General features: G+C 38.5%; 1 non-coding gene across 1 annotated transcript; it reads left to right on the forward strand.

Moving 5' to 3' along the window:
- Nucleotides 1-7536: 7536 nt before the first annotated feature.
- On the forward strand, nucleotides 7537-7644 carry LOC112763354 (small nucleolar RNA R71). Its single transcript, XR_003182862.1, has one exon. It is a non-coding gene; the product is annotated as a small nucleolar RNA R71 (small nucleolar RNA).
- The last annotated feature ends 10761 nt before the right edge of the window (nucleotides 7645-18405 follow it).

Below are 18405 nucleotides of genomic sequence, written 5' to 3' on the forward strand. Positions count from 1 at the left end.
ATATAGAACAGCATTTAAGACCCCTATAGGGACCTCTCCATACCAGCTTGTGTATGGAAAGGCATGTCACTTTCCAGTGGAACTGGAACACAAGGCCTACTGGGCAACCAGATTCCTGAACCTTGATGCCAAATTAGCTGGAGAAAAACGATTGCTCCAGTTAAATGAGCTAGAGGAGTTTAGACTCAATGCTTTTGAAAATGCAAAAATTTACAAGGAAAAAGCAAAAAGATGGCATGATAAGAAATTGTCATCCAGAGTCTTTAAACCAGGACAAAAAGTCCTGCTATTCAACTCTAGGCTCAAATTATTCCCTGGGAAGTTAAAATCCCGGTGGAGAGGTCCATATGTAATCACAAGTGTATCACCATATGGATACATAGATCTTCAGGATAGTGACTCTAACAAAAAGTTCATTGTCAATGGACAAAGAGTTAAACACTATCTTGAAGATAATTTCGAGCAAGAGTGCTCAAGACTGAGATTACATTGAAGATCAGTGATAGTCCAGCTAATGACATTAAAGAAGCGCTTGCTGGGAGGCAACCCAGCCATTTACAAAGTTTATTTACTGATTAAATAAATTTTCTTTTCTTTACAGGTTTAAGTCTAAGTATCTTTAAAGGTGAAATAGCAAATTTACTGAAGTCCCAAGAGTTACAGAGAAATTTGGAAGCTCACGGGCATGAAAAAGCCAGTAAGAAACACTTTGGGCGTTAAATGCCCAAAAGAAGCACCTACTGGGCGTTTAACGCCAGTAAGGGTAGCCTTCTGGGCGTTAAACGCCAGAAAGGAGCATCTTCTGGGCGTTAAACGCCAGAAATATGCACCTTCTGGGCGTTTAACGCCAATCTGCTAGCATTCTGGGCGTTTAGAAAAACGCCCAGTAAAGAAGGACTTCCTGGCGTTCAACGCCAGAAAGAAGCATCACATGGGCGTTGAACGCCCAGGAGAAGCAACATGTGGGCGTTAAACGCCCAAACCATGCACCATGTGGGCGTTTAACGCCAGGATGGTGGGAGGAGGTACATTTTCGTTTTTCTTTGCATTTTTTTTCAAAATTTTTATGTTTCAATTCTTGATTTCTTGCATAAACATAATTCAAATTATCACTCTCAATTACAAAAAGTTTATCCTAATTTCTAAAATCCAATGATTGCAAATTTTTTAGATTTATCTTAACTCAAAAGAACAAATGGCTTTCCAATTCAATCCATCATCTTTTCAAATTTGTTTTCAACACATCAATTATCTTTTACAATCTTTTTCAAAATTAAATTTCAAATCTATCTTTTAAATTATAATTCATATCTTTTTTTCAAAATTATATCTTTTTCTGATCATATCTTTTAAAATCATATCTTCTATCTTATCTATTTCTTATTTTTTCGAAAATTTTCCCACCCCCCCTCCCTATTTATTGTGTTCGGCGTCCCCTCACCATCACCATTCCACAATTGCTCTCCTTCTATCCTTCTTCTTTCTTCTCCTTTGCTTGAGGACAAGCAAAACTCTAAGTTTGGTGTGCTTATCCGTGATCACAAAAATATACTCACTTAAGATCATGGCTCCTAAAGGAAAGCAAACCACCCCAAGAGGGAAGAAAGAAAGCGCTCCAAAGCCACTTTGGAATCAAGGGAAGTTCTTAACTAAAGAACATTCAGACCATTACTACAAGATAATGAGTCACAGATCAGTGATCCCGGAAGTCAGATTTGATCTGAAAGAAGATGAATATCCAGAGATCCAAGAGCAAATTCGAAACAGGAATTGGGAAATTCTGGCCAATCCTGAAACGAAAGTGGGGAAGAATATGGTTCAGGAATTCTATGCTAATCTATGGCAGACAGAAAGACAAAGAATCATTGGAGCTGCTCTCTTTGACCATAAGACCTTAGTCAGAGGAAAGATCATTCATACAAATTCTGACAAGATCAGGGAGATATTCAAGATTCCTCAACTGAAAGATGACCCAGATTCCTTTAACAGGAGAATGATGAGGGTCAATAAAGGGTTGGACAAGGTTCTGGAGGATATATGCATCCTTGGAGCCAAGTGGACTACCAGTACAACTGGCACCCCAGTTCAACTCAAAAGAGAAGATCTAAAACCAGTAGCCAGAGGCTGGCTGGACTTTATTTGTCGTTCCATATTGCCCACCAGCAACCATTCTGAAGTTACCATCAAAAGAGCTGTCATGATTCACTGCATCATGTTGGGAAAAGAAGTGGAAGTCCATCAGCTGATCTCCTGTGAGCTATATAAAATAGCAAACAGGAATTCTAAAGACGCCAAATTGGCTTATCCAAGCCTAGTTTCTATGCTTTGCAAAGATGCTGGAGTAAAGATGGGAATAACTGAATATATCCTAATTGAAAAGCCCATTACTGGAACATCAATGATCAGACAACAGCAGCAAGAGGATGCAACCAGAAGGAGAGCACAAGAAGCCCTCCCAGAACTGCCCCAATTCGAATATTGGGAACAGCTTGAGGCTTCTGTTTCCAGATTACAAGAAGCTATGGATCAAATAAAGGAAGAACAGAATAATCAAGGTAGCATGATTTGCAAACTACTCAAGGAACAGGAGGAGCAAGGGCGTGATCTAAGGGAGCTGAAGCGCCAAAAATTAATCCTTGAACCACACCCCAAAGAATTAGAGGAGCATCCACTCCTCAAAACAACAGGTTGCTGAGTTCCAATTTTTCTGTTTTAACTTAGGGATAATTATTCCTTTTAGAAATTGACCTTAGAAGATATTTAGTAGTAATTAGGATGTCTATTTTGATTTTATTTCCAATTAAGTTATAATCTATTTTTCTCATCATCATTAGGCATGAATAAAGTAGTAGATTTTCTTTTAGAATAAAGAAGTAATTTATATTTTTCGAGTTCTTAATAAATAAAATTTATAATTAATTATATGTGGTGGCAATACTTTTTGTTCTCTAAATGAATGCTTGAACAGTGCATAATATGTACTTTGAATTTGATGAATATTGGCTCCTGAAAGGATGAGGAACACGAAAAATATTGTTGATGATCTGAAAAATCATGAAATTGATTCTTGAAGCAAGAAAAAGCAGTCAAAAAAAAAAACACAATATTCACAAGCCATGGGCACTAGCTAAGAATAAAAAGGATCCAAGGCTTTGAGCATCAATGGATAGGAGGGCCCAAGGAAATAAAAATCCAGGCCTAAGCGGCTAAACCAAGCTGTCCCTAACCATGTGCTTGTGTCATGAAGGTCCAAGTGAAAACCTTGAGACTGAGTGGTTAAAGTCGTGATCCAAAGCAAAAGAGTGTGCTTAAGAGCTCTGGACACCACTGACTGGGGACTCTAGCAAAGCTGAGTCATAATCTGAAAAGGTTCACCCAGTTATGTGTCTGTGGCATTTATGTATCCGGTGGTAATACTGGAAGGCAAAGTGCTTAGGGCCACAGCCAAGACTCATAAAATAACTGTGTTCAAGAATCAACATACTACACTAGGAGAGTCAACAATACTATCTGAATTCTGAGTTCCTAAGGATGCCAATCATTCTGAAAATTTAAAGATACAGAGAGATGCCAAAACTATTCAGAGACAAAAAGCTACAAGCCCCGCTCATCTAATAAGAATCTGAGCCTCATTTAAAACTCGAGAATATTATTATTTCTTTATTTCTGTTAGAACCTATTTTATTCATCTAGTTGCTTGAGGACAAGCAACAGTTTAAGTTTGGTGTTGTGATGAGCGGATATTTTGTACGCTTTTTGGGGGTAATTTCATGTAGATTTTAGTATGTTTTAATTAATTTTTAGTAGAATATTATTAGTTTTTAGGCAAAAATCATATTTCTGGACTTTACTATGAGTTTGTGTATTTTTCTGTGATTTCAGGTATTTTCTGGCTGAAATTGAGGGAGCTGAGCAAAAATCTGACTTAGGCTGAAAAAGGACTGCTGATGCTGTTGGATCCTGACCTCCCTGCACTCGAAATGGATTTTCTGGAGCTACAGGAATCCAATTGGCTCGCTCTCAACGGCGTTGGAAAGTAGACATCCAGGGCTTTCCAGCAATATATAATAGTCCATACTTTGCGCAAGGATAGACGACGTAACTTGGCGTTAAACGCCAAGTTCATGCTGCTGTCTGGAGTTAAACGCCAGAAAAACGTCATGATCCGGAGTTGAACGCCCAAAACACGTCATAACCTGGAGTTTGACGCCAAGAAAGGCCTCCACACGTGGAAAGCTTTAGTCTCAGCCCCAGCACACACCAAGTGGGCCCCAGAAGTGGATTTCTGCACCAATTATCTTAGTTTATTCATTTTCTGTAAACCTAGGGTACTAGTTTACTATTTAAATAACTTTTACAGACATTTCTTGTACCTCATGACATTTTCAGATCTGAATTACATACTTTGTGACGGCATGAGTCTCTAAACTCCATTGTTGGGGGTGAGGAGCTCTGCAGCGTCTCGATGATTTAATACAATTCCTTTGTTTTCCATTCAAACATGCTTGTTCTTATCTAAGACGTTTATTCGCGCTTAATTGTGGAGAAGGTGATGATCCGTGACACTCATCACCTTCCTCAACCCATGAACGTGTGCCTGACAACCACCTCCGTTCTACATCAGATTGAATAAATATCTCTTAGATTCCCCAACAGAATCTTCGTGGTATAAGCCGGATTGATGGCAACATTCATGAGAATCCGGAAAGTCTAAACCTTGTCTGTGGTATTCTGCGTAGGATTCTGGGATTGAATGACTGTGACGTGCTTCAAACTTTAACCTGCTGGGCGTTAGTGACAGACGCAAAAGAGTGATTCTATTCCAGTAGGAGCGGGAACCAACCGGTGATTAGCCGCACTGTGACAGAGTGCGTGAGCATAGTTTTCACTGCGAGGATGGGAAGTAGCCACTGACAACGGTGACACCCTACATAGAGCTTGCCATGGAAGGAACCTGCGTGTGAGAAGAGGATTTCAAGGAAGAGTTGAAGTCAGAAGACAAAGCATCTCCAAAACTCCAACATATTCCCCAGTACTGCATATCAAAGTAACATTGTTCCCTCTTTTATTTTTATAATCAAATCTAGTAATTTCACTTTTAATCCAAATAATCCTATTGATATCCTGACTAAGATTAATAAAATAAATATTGATTGCTTCAAACCAATAATCTCTGTGGATTCGACCCTTACTCACGTAAGGTATTACTTGGACGACCCAGTACACTTGCTGGTTAGTTGAACGGAATTGTGCAAGTAATCAGTTAGTTAAATTAGTTCTCCTTGGCACATGCCAAAGAGCCATTAATTAAGGATCACAATTTCGTCCACCAAAGTGATTGGTGAATGGGTGAAGAAGAGAGAGGGTGGTGGGGTTGGTGGGGATCCTGTGGGGTCCACAGATCCTTAGGTGTCAAGGAAAAGTCATCCCTGCACCAAATGGCATTCAAAAACACGTTTTGAGCCAATTCTGGCGTTAAACGCCGGGCTGGTGCCCATTTCTGGCGTTTAACGCCAGGTTCTTGCCCTTTCCTGGCGTTTAACGCCAGTCTGGTGCCCCTTTCTGGCGTTAAACGCCCAGAATGGTGCCAGACTGGGCGTTAAACGCCCAACTGCTAGCCTCACTGGCGTTTAAACGCCAGTGAGTTCTTCCTCCAGGGTGTGCTGTTTTTCTTCCTGTTTTTCATTCTGTTTTTGCTTTTTCAATTGATTTTGTGACTTCTCATGATCATCAACCTACAAAAGACATAAAATAACAAAAGAAAATAATTAATTATAAAACATTGGGTTGCCTCCCAACAAGCGCTTCTTTAATGTCATTAGCTTGACAGAGGATTCTCATGGAGCCTCACAGATACTCAGAGCTATGTTGGAACCTCCCAACACCAAACTTAGAGTTTGAATGTGGGGGTTCAACACCAAACTTAGAGTTTGGTTGTGGCCTCCCAACACCAAACTTAGAGTTTGACTGTGGGGGCTCTGTTTGGCTCTGTTTTGAGAGAAGCTCTTCATGCTTCCTCTCCATGATGACAGAGGGATATCCTTGAGCCTTAAACACCAAGGATTCTTCATTCACTTGAATGATCAACTCTCCTCTATCAACATCAATCACAGCCCTTGCTGTGGCTAGGAAGGGTCTGCCAAAGATGATGGATCCATCCATGCACTTCCCAGTCTCTAGGACTATGAAATCAGTAGGGATGTAATGGTCTTCAACTTTGACCAGAACATCCTCTACAAGTCCATGGGCTTGTTTTCTTGAGTTGTCTGCCATCTCTAGTGAGATTTTTGCAGCTTGCACCTCAAGGATCCCTAGCTTCTCCATTACAGAGAGGGGCATGAGGTTTACACTTGACCCTAAGTCACACAAGGCCTTGTTGAAGGTCATGGTGCCTATGGTACAAGGTATTGAAAACTTCCCAGGGTCCTGTCTCTTTTGAGGCAGTTTCTGCCTAGACAAGTCATTCAGTTCTTTGGTGAGCAAAGGGGGTTCATCCTCCCAAGTCTCATTTCCAAATAACTTGTCATTTAGCTTCAAGATTGCTCCAAGGTATTTAGCAACTTGCTCTTCAGTGACATACTCTTCCTCTTCAGAAGAAGAATACTCATCAGAGCTCATGAATGGCATAAGTAAGTTCAATGGAATCTCTATGGTCTCATTTTGAGCCTCAGATTCCCATGGTTCCTCATTGGGGAACTCATTGGAGGCCAGTGGACGCCCAGTGAGGTCTTCCTCAGTGGCGTTCACTGCCTCTTCTTCCTCCCAAAATTTGGCCATGTTGATGGCTTTGCACTCTCCTTTTGGATTTTCTTCTGTATTGCTTGGAAGAGTACTAGGAGGGAGTTCAGTAATTTTCTTGCTCAGCTGACCCACTTGTCCTTCCAAATTTCTGATGGAGGACCTTGTTTCAGTCATGAAACTTTGAGTGGTTTTGATTAGATCAGAGACCATTGTTGCTAAGTCAGAGGTATTCTGCTTAGAGCTCTCTGTCTGTTGCTGAGAAGATGATGGAAAAGGCTTGCTATTGCTAAACCTGTTTCTTCCACCATTATTATTGTTGAAACCTTGTTGAGGTCTCTGTTGATCCTTCCATGAAAGATTTGGATGATTCCTCCATGAAGGATTATAGGTGTTTCCATAGGGTTCTCCCATGTAATTCACCTCTTCTATTGAAGGATTCTCAGGATCATAAGCTTCTTCCTCAGATGAAGCTTCCTTAGTACTGCTTGGTGCATTTTGCATTCCAGACAGACCTTGAGAAATCATATTGACTTGTTGAGTCAATATTTTGTTCTGAGCCAATATGGCATTCAGAGTGTCAATCTCAAGAACTCCTTTCTTCTGACCAGTCCCATTATTCACAGGATTTCTTTCAGAAGTGTACATGAATTGGTTATTTGCAACCATTTCAATCAGTTCTTGAGCTTCTGCAGGCGTCTTCTTCAAATGAAGAGATCCTCCAGCAGAGCTATCCAAAGACATCTTGGATAGTTCAGAGAGACCATCATAGAAAATACCTATGATGCTCCATTCAGAAAGCATATCAGAGGGACACTTTCTGATTAATTGTTTGTATCTTTCCCAAGCTTCATAGAGGGATTCTCCTTCCTTCTGTCTGAAGGTTTGGACTTCCACTCTAAGCTTACTCAATTTTTGAGGTGGAAAGAACTTTGCCGAGAAGGCATTGACTAGCTTTTCCCAAGAGTCCAGGCTTTCTTTAGGTTGAGAGTCCAACCATGTTCTAGCTCTGTCTCTTACAGCAAAAGGGAATAGCATGAGTCTGTAGACCTCAGGTTCAACCCCATTAGTCTTGACTGTGTCACAGATTTGCAAGAATTCAGCTAAAAACTGATGAGGATCTTCCAATGGAAGTCCATGGAACTTGCAATTCTGTTGCATTAGAGAAACTAATTGAGGCTTAAGCTCAAAGTTGTTTGCTCCAATGGCAGGGATAGAGATGCTTCTCCCATAAAAGTCGGGAGTAGGTGCAGCAAAGTCACCCAGCACCTTCCTTGCATTGTTGGCATTGTTGTTGTTTTCGGCTGCCATGTGTTCTTCTTCCTTGAAGAATTCGTTTAGGTCCTCTACAAAGAGTTGTGCCTTAGCTTCTCTTAGCTTTCGTTTCAAGGTCCTTTCAGGTTCAGGATCAGCTTCAACAAGAATGCCTTTGTCCTTGTTCCTGCTCATATGAAAGAGAAGAAAACAAGAAAATATGGAATCCTCTATGTCACAGTATAGAGATTCCTTGAAGTGTCAGAAGAAAAGAAAAATAGAAGACAGAAGGAGAAGAATTCGAACTTAATTAGATGGAGTTCGAATTGTGCATTGAGAAGGAGTGGTACTCCAATAATAGAAGGATGTGAGAAGAAGGGAAGTAATTTTCGAAAATTAAGTAAAAGATTTTGAAAATATTTTTGAAACACTTTAATTGATTTTCGAAAATTAAAAGTGGAAAAGAAATCAAGTGATTTTTGAAAAAGATTTTGAAATTAGAAATCAAAAAGATTTGATTGAAAACTATTTTGAAAAAGATGTTATTAAAAAGATTTGATTGAAAAGTTATGGTTTTTTAAAAAGATATGATTGAAAAGATATGATTTGAAAACAATTTTAAAAAGATTTGATTTTAAAAATTAATGACTTGCCTAACAAGAAAAGATATGATTCAAACATTAAACCTTTCTCAACAGAAAAGGCAACATACTTAAAATGTTCAATCAAATCATTAATTGTTAGTAAGTATCTTTGAAAAAGGAAAGAAATTGATTTTGAAAACATTTGATTGAAAAGATTTGATTTGAAAAAGATTTGATTTTGAAAAACTTCGAAAACTTGAAAAAAAATTGATTTGAAAACAAAATCCTCCCCCTTGTGCCATCCTGGCGTTAAACGCCCAGAATGGTGCACATTCTGGCGTTTAACGCCCAATGCACTACCTTTTTGGGCGTTAAACGCCCAACCAGGCACCCTGGCTGGCGTTTAAACGCTAGTCTGTCCTTCTTCACTGGGCGTTTTGAACGCCCAGCTTTTTCTGTGCAATTCCTCTGCTGTATGTTCTGAATCTTCAATTCTCTATATTATTGACTTGAAAGGACACAAATTAAAAATATTTTTGGATTTTTAATAATAAGGAAAAATCAAAATGCAACTAGAATCAATGCATGCAAGACAACAAATTTAGCAGTTTGTATGCTACTGACACTTAATAAAATGTAAATGCATATGAGACACATAAACACTCAAGTCAAGAGAATTAAAATTCATAGTAATAAAATCATCAAGAACAACTTGAAGATTAATGAAGACACATGCATGAATGCAAAAAGAGCATAAACATGCAATTGACACTAAACTTAAGATGAGACTCTAAACAAGAAATATTTTTGGATTTTATGATTTTATAATTTTTTTGTGTTTTTTTTTTTCGAAAATTATGTAGAAAAAGAAAATAAAGGTATCAAAATTCTTAATGAGAATTCCAGGAATCATGCAATGTTAGTCTAAAGCTTTAGTCTAAAGAAATTAGACATGGCCGGCCAAGCTTCAGCAGGATATTGCATTCAAGAGCTAAATTGATGAGGATCAATTAGCTTTGGTGATGATAAGAACATCACCTTGAAACACTAGAATTCATTCTTAAGAACTCTGAAGAAAAATACCTAATCTAAGCAACAAGATGAATCGTCAGTTGTCCAAACTGAACAATCCCCGGCAACGGCGCCAAAAACTTGGTGCGCGAAATTGTGAACAATACTTTTTCACAACTCTCATAATCCCCGGTCATGAACCCCAAAAACTTGGTGTTCAATACCATGGCATTACACAACTTCGCACAACTAACCAGCAAGTGCACTGGGTCGTCCAAGTAATAAACCTTACGCGAGTAAGGGTCGATCCCACGGAGATTGTTAGTATTGAAGCAAGCTATGGTCATCTTGTAAATCTTAGTCAGGCAAACTCAATTGATAATGGTGATGAACGAAAATAACACAAAGGTAAAGATAGAGATACTTATGTAATTCATTGGTAGGAACTTCAGATAAGCGCATGAAGATGCCTTCCCTTCCGTCTCTCTGCTTTCCTACTGTCTTCATCCAATCCTTCTTATTCCTTTCCATGGCAAGCTTGTGTAGGGTTTCACCATTGTCAATGGCTACCTCCCATCCTCTCAGTGAAAGCGATTGCATATGCTCTGTCACAGCATAGCGGAATTCATCTGTCGGTTCTCAATCAGGCCGGAATAGAATCCAGTGATTCTTTTGCGTCTATCACTAACGCCCCGCCTTCAGGAGTTTGAAGCACGTCACAGTCATTCAGTCATTGAATCCTACTTAGAATACCACAGACAAGGTTAGACCTTCCGGATTCTCTTGAATGCTGCCATTAGTTCTCGCCTATACCACGAAGATTCCGATTAAAGAATCCAAGAGATATTCACTAGAGCCTTGGTTGCTTGTAGAACAAAAGTGGTTGTCAGTCACCTTGTTCATGGGTGAGAATGATGATAAGTGTCACGGATCATCACATTCATCAAGTTGAAGAACAAGTGATATCTTAGAACAAGAACAAGCGAAATTGAATGGAAGAACAATAGTAATTGCATTAATACTCGAGGTACAGCAGAGCTCCACACCTTAATCTATGGTGTGTAGAAGCTCCACCGTTGAAAATACATAAGAACAAGAGTGATCATTGGTTTTGGTCCCAGAGAGGGAACCAGAAGAACCCAGATGAAAATACAATAGTAAAAGGTCCTATATATAGAGAACTAGTAGCCTAGGGTGTACAGAGATGAGTAAATGACATAAAAATCCACTTCCGGGCCCACTTGGTGTGTGCTTGGGCTGAGCATTGAAGAATTTTCGTGTAGAGACTCTTCTTGGAGTTAAACGCCAGCTTTTATGCCAGTTTGGGCGTTTAACTCCCATTTGGGTGCCAGTTCCAGCGTTTAACGCTGGGATTTCTGAGGGTGACTTTGAACGCCGGTTTGGGCCATCAAATCTCGGGCAAAGTATGGACTATTATACATTTATAGAAAGCCCAGGATGTCTACTTTCCAATTCCGTTGAGAGCGCGCCAATTGGACTTCTGTAGCTCCAGAAAATCCACTTCGAGTGCAGGGAGGTCAGAATCCAACAGCATCTGCAGTCCTTTTCAGTCTCTGAATCAGATTTTTGCTCAGGTCCCTCAATTTCAGCCAGAAAATACCTGAAATCATAGAAAAACACACAAACTCATAGTAAAGTCCAGAAAAGTGAATTTTAACTAAAAACTAATAAAAATATACTAAAAACTAACTATATCATACCAAAAACATACTAAAAACAATGCCAAAAAGTGTATAAATTATCCGCTCATCAGATAACCGGGAGCATTTGATTGTCCTCAAGATAAGCATACTTGAGGTGAGGTGGAAGGGGCTTCAACTACATTTTAAGCTCATGGCTTGGCACTTGATCATCCGGAACCATTGGAGGTGGCAAGGTGTCTTCAGTATGCTCAGAGGGTATCCCCACACTTGCACCTTGCTCCATGTTCTTCTCTTCTACTACCTCTTGGTGAACTTCAACCACAGTCTCATCAATAATATCACACTGGAAGATAGAGTGGTCTTCCGGTGGGTGCTTCATAGCTTCATCAAGGTTGAAGTTCACTGCTCTTCCATCTATCTCAAAGGAATAGGTACCCGAGAAGGCATCCAATTTAAACCGCGAAGTCTTCAAAAATGGCCTTCCAAGCAAGATGGATGAAGGTCTTCCTGAGTCATTAGGGGGCATCTCTAGAATGTAGAAGTCAATAGAAAACGTCAACCCCTTAATGCTCACCAAGACGTTTTTCGCAATGCCAACCACTGAGATTATGCTCTTATCTGCCAAAACAAAACGTGCTGCCGACCTTTTCAAGGGTGGGAGCCTCAAAGCATCATATACAGATAATGGCATAATACTAACACATGCACCTAAATCACACATGCAGTCACAAAGTTGTACACCCCCTATAGTGTAAGTAACCATGCAAGGACCGGGATCACCACATTTCTCCGGTATAGCACCCATCAAAGCAGAAATAGAGCTACCCAAAGGAATAGTTTCTAAATCATGTATCTTATCCTTATTCATGCACAAATCTTTTAGAAACTTAGCATACATAGGAACCTGGCAAATAGCATAAAAAGGAGAATAGTTACCTCAACCTTTTTTAATATCTCTACCATCTTAGAATCTAGCTCCACTTGCTTCTTAGTTCTCCTAGAAAGGTGTGGAAAAGGAATGGAAATAGCTTCTCACACAACATCATCTTCCTTAGATACTCCATTCCTTGGTTGAGCAACTTCTTCTTCAACCGCATTCTGTACCTCATCCTCTTCGTCAACATCTTCTACCTCAACAACATCTTCAACTTGAATGTCTTCTCTTGAGCTTGGCTCCTCGAGACTCCTCTCTTGCAATGTAGTGCCGGACCTCAAAGTGATGCCATTGATTCCACCCTTGGGGTTAGGTAAAGGTTGAGAGGAAAGTGCACTAGAGCTTGAAGGTTGATTGTTGGGGGTAGAGGATGGTTCCATATGGGTTATAAAGGATTGAAGAGTAGAGGTAAGACCGGTGAAGCTAGAGGTAAGTGAATTTTAAAGCTCTTTTTGTCCTTGAAGGATAAAACAGAGTGTTTTATCTTGGTTGGAGGAAGAAGGAGGGTAGGTAATTTGAGGGGCTTGTGGTTGGTTGTGTTGAGGTGCTTGAGATTGCCTTTGGTGAGGTGTCCGGTAACTTTGGCCTTGGTTTTGCTGTTGGTATGGAGGGTTTTATTGATATCGGTTCTGTTGATAGTTGTTGTTCTACCTTTGATTTCTACCATTGTCTCTGCCTTCTTGGTTGTAGTGTTCCCTCCATCCTTGGTTGGAATTTTCTCTCCACCCTTGGTTGGAATTGTCTCTCCATCCTAGGTTAGAATTGTCTTGCCAACCTTGATTGTAGTTACCACCTTGGTTATAATTACCACCCTGTTGATAGTACCATTGATTCGAACGGTTGTAATAAGCATTGGTAGTCGCCAAGGTGTTGTCCTCTTGGAGTTGTGGACATTCATCAGTGTAGTGAGAATAGCAAGCGCATATTCCACACACTCTCTGAGGGACAAACTATTGACATGATTGCTGTGGAGGAGGTTGAGGTTGTTGTTGATTGAGTTGGAGCTACTTCAGTATATTGGTCATCTCTCCCAGAGTCTTGGTGAGAGCGGCGGTCTCACTACTAGAAGAAACTTCAGCAACAGCCTTGGAATGATTATTCCTTTGCCTTGCATTTTGGGTAGACTCAGCTAGATCGGTGATTAGTTGCCACGCTTCTGCCGCCGTCTTGTACTTCGTCAGAGAGCCATTACTTGCAGCATCTAAGAGTGTCTTATCTAGAGACTTCATGCCTTAGCAGAAATAGCTAATCAACACCAACTGGTCAATATTGTGATGGGGACATGAGTCAAGGAGATTTCTGAAGCATTCCCAATACTCGTAGAGAGTCTCTGATTCGCCTTGGATGATGTAGGAAATTTCTTTCCTCAATCTATCTGTAACCTCTGCTAGAAAGAAATTGTCCAGGAATTTCCTTCTGAGTAAATCCCAATTAGTAACAACAACTTCTGGTTGAGTGTAGAACCACTCCTTTGCCTTTCCCTCAAGACAAAATGGGAAGGCATATAACCAAACATTAGTCTTATCTGCACCATGCTGCCTAGTAGTTGAGCAAGCTGTCTGAAAATCTCTGAGGTGCTTGATAGGCTCTTGAGCAGGTAAGCCATGAAACTTAGGCAGCAGATTGATCAAAGCGGTCTTCAGCTCAAAATCTGCAGCCAAATTTGGGTGACGCGCTTGATATGGTTGCAGTGTAAAGTCCGGAGCTCCTGCTTTCTAAAGAGTAATCCTTCTAGGCTCCGCCATAGTATCTGCACTTAAATCAATAGAAGAGGCATCAATAGAATCAGTAGAAGAGGGAGTGTCTTCCTCAAATGACGCTTCAGACTCAACCTCAGATAAAACTGGTGAATTGGGCGAAACCCCTTCACCACCCTCAGAGGCTACCCAACGCCGAGCTCGCCTAATACGTGAAATAGTCTTTTCAATCTCAGGATCAAATGCGGCTAAGCTCAGATCCGGTAATGAACGCGTCATTCAATGAAAGAAACATAGATCTCATGGTAATAAAATATATTAAGAAAATTAAATAATAAAACTACTAATAAACAGAAAGCACACAAATAAAATAATATAAAAAAATACAATTATGTAAATATAAAAATATTTACACCAACCAATAATTTAGTACACTGTTGCAACTCCCCGGCAACAGCGCCAAAAATTGATTGGTGAAAAAATGTCGGTTAAGAATTTCTAATAAAAACAGCGTTGTCAATACAGTCTTAACTGATGAAATTCCCATTATCAATTTAATTTGTGTCACAATTAAAATTAAATAACTGACAGTAGAATTTCCAGGTCGTTTCCCAAAGAGTTGACACAAGGTGCAATTTATTGGTTAGAAATTTTCTGAGTATTTTTGAAATTGATAATGAGAAAAATAAATAACTGGAAATTAAAGTAATGAGCAGTAATAAGAGATGTTATATAATTGAAATAAAAAGCCTTGGTTAGGAGATATAATTGAAATTTTTATCCTTGTTGTCTTTTTCCAAGTGCAATAGTAAAGGCTTATTGCTTCCACTCAGTTATCCTCTTGAAGTTACAAAGGAAGGTCAAGTGGGTAGCACTAATTCTGATTCACAAGTAGTAGTCACTTCCTAGGGAAGGACCAGAGTCAGTGAAAATTGAGTTAGCCAGCAATTCTCAATTACATATTACACTTGAGTATTACAACTCAAGAGTTTCCAATTAATCAACTTCTAAGCCAAGTTGGGAGCTCTACTCCATTAACATGAATGCCATTTTCACAAACATGTAAAAAGAGTAAATAGGAGACATGGTAATTAAAATAGATTAATAAAATCAAATTTGGCACTGATAATTAATCAAAGGAAATTGAACAAGTAATAGAATTAAATATAAAAATAATTTATTGCATTAATAGAGTTCAAAATTAACAACATCCAAATATGAACACAGAGCAACTAAATGGAAACAGTAATTGAGTTATTAGAAAAGCAAACTATAGAGATGACGACTTCAATGGAAGGTAGTAGCAACTCTCTCAATATCCAATCGAAAGCCAAAAACTAAGAACACTCAGAACCCTAGAAGAAGTAGTGTTTTCTCTCTAAAATTCAAAACTAAAACTAAAACTAAGTGAAAGTGAATGTGTCTTGAGTCTCAGCTCCACCCCTGCCTCTAGTCTGTGTTTTTGGGCTTGAAACTGGATCCAAATCAGCCGAGAAATTGCTCTCAGCGAGTTCTAATAAGTGCAGCACGTGATGCTCGAAAGCTTACGCGTCGGCCACGCGTACGCGTCGTTGGACTTCTGCGCTTGTCACGCGTACGCGTCAGTCTCGCGTATGCGTTGATGTACGATGCGCCAATTCACGCGCACGCGTCAGCCATGCGTGCGCGTCGATCCTCATTGCTCAGCTCCTTAGTTTCTTGTATTCCTTCCACTTTGACATGCCTCCTCTTCATCCTTTAAGCCTTTCATGCCTTGTAAACCTGAAAACACTTCACATACACATCACGGCATCGAATGGTAATGAAAGAGAATTAAAAATTAACAATTTAAAGGCTTAGGAAGCAAGTTTTCAATCATGGAACAAAATTAGGAAGGATTTATAAAACCATGCAGTTTGTATGAATAAGTGTGCGAATAATTAATAAAATCCACTCAATTTAGCACAAGATAAACCATAAAATAGTGGTTTATCATGCGCCTACAACAAACAACAACTATCTTTCTATTCGCCTGAATAAGATCTGTAGGATAACCACTGATTGCTCAATCCAACAATTCTCGTAGGATCGACCCTCACTCACGTGAGGTATTACTTGGACGACCCGATTCACTTACTGGTTTAGTTGTGCGAGTTCTAATTTTGCACACCAGTTTTTCATAGGAGAAAACTCTCACTTCTCCTTAGGTTTTATTAAGGTTTGAAATTTACATTTTAATTTTGAAATCTAACTTGTCTCAATTGTAAGCTGTTCTTAATTTTCTCATTATTTACACTATACTTACTCATACTTTCTTATAATTGAAGTTACTTTGTTAGTATATTCACTTGGAAATTTTTGAATTTCTTATTAATGAATTTGATGTTTTGAGATTTATATATGCTTGATTGAATTGCTAGTACTGATTGTTTGCATTATTTGACTATAGTTTTCATTAGACTTTGCAAGTTACTATACTTTGTTATTGTGCCTACCAAGTATTTGTTGAAATGCTCATTTTGAATATGAAGTAGATTTTCATTCTTTGGCTTGGTGTTTGAGTAATTAAGATCCTAGAGTCATTAATGTCTGACATTGAATGGTAATTTTGGGTTGTTAGTTGATCTTGTTTCTACTAACGCTAGCTTTTTACTAAACTTAATTAGTAAGTTAGATAGGATTTGTGGATTAAGACCAATTATACCTACCTGATTTTTTTCATTGTTTAGGAGTTAACTAAGTAGGATTAACCCATTGTAATTGTCGTGGTTGTGTTTATGAGAAGGATAGGATTCCTTTACTCTCAACTTCTAGTCAAGATTCTTTCATACATTTGAATTACATCTTCATTAGCTTATTGCTTCAATCTTCCGTAGTTTGTATTAATTGTCCTTTAATCTAGTGGTAACTTACTAGTTGTTCCTATTCATGCTAGCATAGTTCATTGTTTTGCTTGTTTATTAATTTTAGCTCTTTGTCATTTCGTTGTTTTTAGTTCATTTAATTTCTAATTCCATTAATTTCTATCTTATGCGTGAAAACTCCCGAGTTCACAACCAATGATATGCACTTGGTTGCTAGTCAATGAAAAATGACCCGAGATTTAAAACTCTCAATTTCTATTGATTTAAATTATGACATCTTTTTTCTAAGCTTTAATCCATGTTGTTTGTCGTTTAGGAGCTATACTTATAACGAATCCATTCTCTTAATTAGCGAAATTTCTAATCGACATCAGGCGCGCATCAATATACAATATCTCATTGTTAATGTTTCAGTCCTTATACTATTATTTTAGACTGCGCATCTTTACATGCTTTTAGTGCTATTGGTTTTACTGTTCACCTTTGTGGCAAGTTTTATGTGCAGGATGACAACTCATACCGATCATTGAGAAGCTTAGCAATGCTACAATGCTACTCTTCAGACTCCTCTGAATAAATCCTCATCATCTGAGTTACAACATGTTCACGCAGTTTATAACATGGAAGATTTGCCATACCTATGTGATTTGGATCCGCAAATGGCACTACAAAATCATCATACTCCTATAGAAGTATTGGAGAAGGTTGCCTTAACTAATGGTCTTGACAAATTTACCTTTATTGGAAATGTTTAGGTTGCATGGGAAAAAGAGAACTTATTTCATTTCTTTTATTAGAATGCTGACTTGTTCAGACGGATGCCTGCTGATATGTTTGGCATTAATCTGACCATAATTTATCATAAGCTGGCTATAGACCCCTGTCCAACCGATTTCACAAAAAAAGTGAAACCTTGGGATAGATAAAAAAGCTTCCTTTAAAGAAACTCAAAAGCTTTTAGTTGTTGGGTTTATTCGGGAGATCATATTTACCACTTGTCTTGTCAATATTGTTATGGTAAAAAAAGTAATGGTAAATGAACGTGTGTTAACTATATTATTTTAAATAAAGTATGTCTTAAAAATGCCTATTATTTACCTCGCATTAATAAACTTGTTAATAAACTTATTGATAATGCTTCTGGCTTTATTGTTGAATTTTATGGATGTATATTTTGGATATAATCAAATTTTAATGCACCATGATGACTAAGATTAATTTGCTTTTATTACTAAACATGATATTTTTGTTATAAAGTTATGCTATTTGGTGTTAAAAATGCAATTAATAACTTATCAACATCTCATTGACAAAGTCTTTGCTAATCAAATCGGCCGCAACATTAAAGTTTATCTTGATGACATAGTCATCAAAACAATGATGAGGAGTAGTGATGAGCGGATAATTTATACGCTTTTTGGTATTGTTTTTAGTATGTTTTTAGTATGTTTTAGTTAGTTTTTATTATATTTTTATTAGTTTTTAGTTAAAATTCACTTTTCTGGACTTTACTATGAGTTTGTGTATTTTTCTGTGATTTCAGGTATTTTCTGGCTGAAATTGAGGGATCTGAGCAAAAATCTGATTCAGAAGCTGAAAAGGACTGCAGATGCTTTTGGATTCTGACCTCCCTGCACTCGAAGTAGATTTTCTGGAGCTACAGAAGCCCAATTGGCGCGC

This window comes from Arachis hypogaea, chromosome 2 (genome assembly GCF_003086295.3).
Source record: "Arachis hypogaea cultivar Tifrunner chromosome 2, arahy.Tifrunner.gnm2.J5K5, whole genome shotgun sequence".
NCBI lineage: Eukaryota > Viridiplantae > Streptophyta > Magnoliopsida > Fabales > Fabaceae > Arachis > Arachis hypogaea.